This window comes from Delphinapterus leucas, chromosome 8, assembly GCF_059928025.1.
Source record: "Delphinapterus leucas isolate spDelLeu-1000000601 "Yukka" chromosome 8, BTC_Dleu_Yukka2, whole genome shotgun sequence".
Classification (NCBI taxonomy): domain Eukaryota; kingdom Metazoa; phylum Chordata; class Mammalia; order Artiodactyla; family Monodontidae; genus Delphinapterus; species Delphinapterus leucas.
Window position 1 is genome coordinate 19,285,079 of NC_143136.1, and position 6,319 is coordinate 19,291,397.

Sequence of the window (6,319 nt, forward strand, 5' to 3'; positions counted from 1 at the left end):
ACTCACCCAGAGGACTCAGCTTCGCCCCGGCTGGGCGCTGGCTCCGGGCTGCTTCCTCCCTTGGCCTTCCGGGCGAGCGGGCGGCCTCAGGCGCCCCTAGCAACCACGCACGGCCACACGACCCGCGCTATCAGCCGCCGGCGCCGCTGCCACCAGCCACGCACTGCGCGCGCCCCCAGCGGACGGACGGAGGGCCTGAAGGGGCGATCCCAGCGGGAGGGAGGCAGGCGCGCGGAATCTCGGGGATTGTGGAGTTTGGGAGGGCAGGCGGTCACAGGGCTCGCGCACACGCAATCGCTTCAACGGGGGGTGGGACTCGTCGAGTGGAATTCTGGGAGATGTAGTCTCAAGGTTAAATCCGTTAAAGGCTAAGCTCTGGCGCTCCAGGACCCGCTATACCTTGATTCTACCTAACCCCTATGGACTCTTTCTTCGGCCGTGCCTTAATTCGCTCCTCTAAAATCAAAGAGCTCAGGCTTTATTAAAGGATTTTCTTGTAGTTCCTTCCAGTAAGCCTTTGAGTTTGACCCCAGGAAAGGATAGATCGCCAGATCCGCCATGCTTCCGTCTACCCACCTTCCCCTAACCCCACCCACCCAACAGGCTCCAATTACAACCACCTGCTTCCTGGGCTCCAAGTGTGAACTTTAAACACTGACTCAGTTAATTATCTCGCCAGGCAAGACAGATTGTACCCCCTCAGTCTCAGATGTCCCTAGACCTAATGGATTTGGAGATCTCAAGAGAGATGGAGGGTGAAAAGAACTTTTCTAAATAGTCTGCTACAGAAATAAAGGGGACAATAAAAGATGAAACTAACCTAAGGAAAATAATCGGGACCAGAACAAAGATGCTTAATAAATATTTGATTTAGGCAACAGTCATTGATAAATGCTAAAATCATTAGAGGGTTGATGGGGGATTTTTACACTGAAAGGACATTTGCTATCACTTGTATATTTTAATCACTCTTAGATCATGAAATGTGGGGCAGCTATAAATTATGTCTCATGATATGATGCAATTTGAACTACACAGTAATACTTAGGAAGTAGTGTATTTTTGTCTAAAAATCAGTTGAATCTGAATCTTAATCAAACTCTTGGCTCCAACTTCCAGTTTTCAGGAGATAAAGAGAAACGTCGTCACAAGAAAGCCATTTGACCAATCCAGAATGTAGGCCAATGTATCGGGGAATGACCTAATTTCTCCGACAATTTCAGAGTATAAAAAAAGAGTGAGGTGTTCTATATCATAAGAGACTTAAGAGACATAATTACATCAATGAGTGGACCTTGTTTAGATCCTGATGCCAATAAGCCAACTGCAAAAAAGATACTTTTGGGCTTCCCTGGTGGCGCAGTGGTTGAGAGTCCGCCTGCCGATGCAGGGGACGCGAGTTTGTGCCCCCCGGTCCGGGAAGATCCCACATGCCGCGGAGCAGCTGGGCCCGTGAGCCATGGCCGCTGAGCCTGTGCGTCCGGAGCCTGTGCTCCGCAACGGGAAAGGCCACAATAGTGAGAGGCCTGCCTACTGCAAAAAACAAAACAAAAAAGATACTTTTGAGACAATAGAGAAATCTGAACATGGATGGGGGAATATTAAGAACATAGATAACGTTAAGAAATCATTATTAATATTTTTAGTTATTGTAGTTTACTGAATGGTGACACCCCCCCCAATATATCCTTGTGTTAATTCCAAGAACCTGTAAATATTACTTTATATGACAAAATATGTGATTGAGGATTTTGAGAGGATGATCTTGAAAGGATTAAGGAATTTTCCTGGATTATCTGGGTGGGCCCTAAACCCAGTAACAAGTGTCCCTAGTGAGGCAGAGGGAGCTGGGACAGACACAGAGAATACACAGAAAAAAGGAAGAGGCAGTGTGACCAAGGAGGTACAGATCAGAGTGAAGAGGAACGCCTGGGGCTACCAGAAGGTAGAAGAGGCAAGAATGGATTCTTCCTTAGAACATTCTGAGGGAATGGGGTTCTTCAGACAGCCTGATTTCAGAATTCTGGCTTCCAGAACTGTGAGAGAATTTCTGTTGTTTTAAGTCACTAAATTTGTGGTAATTTTTTCTGGCAGCCACAGGACATTTTGACATTTTGACATCTTTTAAGAAGATATCCTTATTCTTTACAGACACTATAAGGTATTAAACAACATGGTGCTAGGGGGTTGCTTTTGCTTTAAAATACTACAGCAAACACCCTAGTAGCAACGAGCACAGGTAGCATCCAGGTCTTAGTTTCTAATACCACTACATTACAAGGAACCAGGGCTCCCTAGAGAAATGGCTGATTCTCAGACCGGAACAGGAAATATACAAAATGAGCCCGAAGCATCTGGTACTGCCAGAAAGAAAGTGTTCCTAAAACAAACAAAAAACAGATTGGTGGGTGTATGTCACAGGAGCTAACTGAAAGAACTCCCAATGACCAAAGCTCGAACAATTTGAGCAATAAAATCAAATAAATAGTGGTTTATGACCCAAAGTATAAAATATCCATGAGTCCCTGATATAAATAAATGGTTGAATATATTCACAAATGTGATAAAAAAACAAATCTCCTTTGCAGAAAAATTCCCCCCAAATTATGTAGATACTCAGCCCTAAAGGAGGGGGAGTATAACCCCCATTCCTCAAGTTTGGGCTGTGCAGAGTGACTTCTTTCCAAAGAGTACAGTATGGAAAGGGAGGTGGAGTAGGGCAAAAGTAGTAACAGTAGAAAAATCTGACAAACATCACTTCTGCCAGGTGATCAAGGTCAACACCAAGTCCTAAGTCATGTAGATAGTATATGCCCTTGATATATGATGAAAATGGCATTTTACTTTTGTGATCTTCCTCTCCCAAACCCATAATTCCAGTCTAGGCATGAGAAACACCAGGCAAATTCCAGTAGTGGAGCATCCTACAAAATACCTGACCAGTACCTCTCAAAATTGTCAAGGTCACAATGTTCATTGCAGCACTATTTACAATAGCCAGGACATGGAAGCAACCTAAGTGTCCATCGACAGATGAATGGATAAAGAAGATGTGGCACATATATACAATGGAATATTACTCAGCCATAAAAGAAACGAAATTGAGTTATCTGTAGTGAGGTGGATGGACCTAGAGTCTGTCATACAGAGTGAAGTAAGTCAGAAAGAGAAAAACAAATACCGTATGCTAACACATATATATGGAATCTAAAAAAAAAAAAAGGTTCTGATGAACCTAGGGGCAGGACAAGAATAAAGACGCAGACGTAGAGAATGGACTTGAGGACACGGGGAGGGGGAAGGGTAAGCTGGGACAAAGTGAGAGAGTGGCATGGACATATATACACTACCAAATGTAAAACAGATAGCTAGTGGGAAGCAGCCGCATAGCACAGGGAGATCAGCTCAGCGCTTTGTGACTACCTAGAGTGGTGGGATAGGGAGGGTGGGAGGGAGATGCAAGAGGGAGGGGATATATGTATGCATATAGCTGATTCACTTTGTTATACAGCAGAAACTAACACACCATTGTAAAGCAATTATACTCCAATAAAGATGTTAAAAAAAATTGTCAAGGTCATCAAAAACAAGAAACTTCTAAGAAACTGTTAGAGCCAGAGGAGCCCAAGGACAGCTAAATGATGTGTAATGAGATCTTGGAACAGAAGAAGGAACTTAGGTAAGAATTAAGGAAATCTGAATAAAATACAGGTTTTAGGGCTTCCCTGGTGGCGCAGTGGCTGAGAGTCCACCTGCCAATGCAGGGGACACGGGTTCGTGCCCCGGTCCGGGAAGATCCCACATGCCGCGGAGCGGCTGGGCCCGTGAGCCATGGCCACTGAGCCTGTGTGTCTGCAGCCTGTGCTCCGCAACAGGAGAGGCCACAACAGTGAGAGGCCGCGTACCGCAAAAAAAAAAAAAAAAAAAAATTAATTATTGCTTGATGCAATAGCCTAAAAAGTTTGGATGTAAATTTAATTTCTCTACATTAAATTGTTTACATACCAGATAAGCAAAATATTTCAAGCTAGTGTTTAACAAATTATTTGGAAAAAGCAAATAATTCCTTTACAAGGTAATTCCCCCTAGTTTACCTTCTAGGAAAAAAAAATCCAGATTTAAAAACACAATACTGTATACATATTTGTGTTAATCAGACAGGTCTTAGTGAAGTACTGTGGTTTTGTGAAAAACAAAAACAAAATTTCTGATTTGTCAGAGATACATTCCGATGTACTCATGGATAACATATGTTGCCCAGGATTTGTTCCAAAATACTTAAGTAAAAAAAGAATAGGGCTTCCCTGGTGGCGCAGTGGTTGAGAGTCCGCCTGCCGTTGCAGGGGACACGGGCTCGTGCCCCGGTCCGGGAGGATCCCACATGCCGCGGAGAGGCTACAACAGTGAGAGGCCCGCGTATCACAAAAAAAAAAAAAAAGAATAAATATGGTAGCTATCGAAGTGGTGATGGGGTTCACTGAACTAATCTCTCTACTTTTGTGTATGTTTGAAAATTTCCAGCTAATAGACTTAATGTTCAAAACTGAACTAGAGTTTTCCCACCCACTACCACTCCACTAACAGCCTTCCTCACTTCAGTTAATGGCAATTCCATCCTTCCAATTGCTCGGGCCAAAAACCATGGAGTCACCCTTGACTGCTTTCCTTTGTTACACTCTCACATCCAATCAGTCAAGAAAACTTATTTGTTCCATCTTAAAAATACATTCAAAATCTGACTACTTTTCACTCTGGTACCACTCCATTGGTACCACTCCAGTCCAGGACACCATTATCTCTCATGTGGATTATTACAATAGCCTCCTAATTGCCCACACTACTTCCCATCCTCCCCCATTCCTCACTGTCCATCACAATACAAGAATGAAGAGCAATCTTTTAGAACATAAAGTAGATCTCAGAACTCCTCTTATCCAACTCTCCAATAGATCCCTACTCTATGTAAAATGTAAGGTCTTTAAGGCCTACATCTGGTCCCTATTACCTTCCTGTCCTCGTTTTCTACTGTTCTCCCCCTTCTTCACTTTTTCCATCCAAACTGGCCTCCTCGTAGCCCCTCAAGCACTCCAGGCATACTTCCATATGGCCATACTCCAATGGCCTTTGAAGACCATTCTCCCTGCATAGTCTTTTCCCTCAGAGAGCTGCACTGCTTTGTTCAAATGTCACCTTCTAAGTGAGGTCTACCCTGGCTATCCAACTCAGCACTCCTCATCCCCCCCTTCCTGCTTTGTATTTCTCTGGAGCTTTTATCACATTCCTACATACTAAAAAATTTACTTTTTTTAAGTTTTCTTTAAGTAATTTAATATTTTATTTATTTATTTTTGGCTGGGTTGGGTCTTCGTTGCTGCGCGCAGGCTTTCTCTAGTTGCGGCGAGCAAGGGCTACTTCTTCGTTGCGGTGCACGGGCTTCTCATTGCGGTGGCTTCTCTTGTTGTGGAGCACGGGATCTAGGCGTGCGGGCTTCAGTAGTTGTGGCGCACGGGCTTAGTTGCTCCAAGGCATGTGGGATCTTCCCCGACCAGGGCTCGAATCCATGTCCCCTGCATCGGCAGGTGGATTCTTAACCGCTGCGCCACCAGGAGAGTCCGCAATTCACTCATTTTAATAAGCCCACTGTCTCCCCAACCAGAATGGAAACTCTATGACCAACAGGCATTGCTTTACCTCCAGTGCCTAGAATAGTATCTGGCGTATAGAAAGGACTCAATAAATATACGTTATAGAAAATAGACTGGTGGTTGCCAAGGGGGAGGGGCCTGGGAGAGGGTTGGATTGGGAATTTGGGATTAGCAGATGCAAACTGATATATATAGAATGGACAAACAACAAGGTCCTACTGTATAGCACAGGGAACTATATTCAATATCCTGTGACAAACCATGATAGAAAAGAATATGAAAAAGAATGTATATATGTATGTATAACTGAGTCACTGCTGTACAGCAGTAATTAACACATTGTAATTCAACTATACTTCAATAAACAACTTTAAAAAACAAACAAATAAATAAATATATATTGAACTGAACTGAAATAATCTGGATAGGAAGAAATTATGGCGGTCTCTAGAAAAAAATGTTATTTTTGCCAAAATATAAACACAGACAGTGGGCAATGAAAATGAGGTCTAAATGAATTCTTTATAAAAATAAAGGCACCTTACTCATCTTTCATTTCTAAAACAAGTGGAATTTAAGGAAGGACAAAAAGTAGTCTCCCTATGTCACAGATGGAGAAATTAGGGCTCTGGGAAGCTGGTTGCAAGCTATCCAGTGAGTGAAGGCTTAAGCTT

At 43.4% G+C, this 6,319-nt stretch overlaps 1 protein-coding gene across 2 annotated transcripts in view; it reads right to left on the bottom strand.

The window, feature by feature from the left end:
* TTLL4 (tubulin tyrosine ligase like 4) overlaps positions 1–600 on the bottom strand; it is a 46,307-nt gene extending 45,707 nt beyond the window's left edge. The window contains exon 1 of one of the 2 annotated variants that reach the window (XM_089916360.1): positions 7–600. The gene's annotated coding sequence lies outside the window, so the exon portion shown is untranslated. The remainder of the gene's footprint in view (positions 1–6) is intronic. The other variant, XM_022567707.3, reaches the window with a different exon arrangement.
* Between the last annotated feature and the right edge of the window lie 5,719 nt (positions 601–6,319).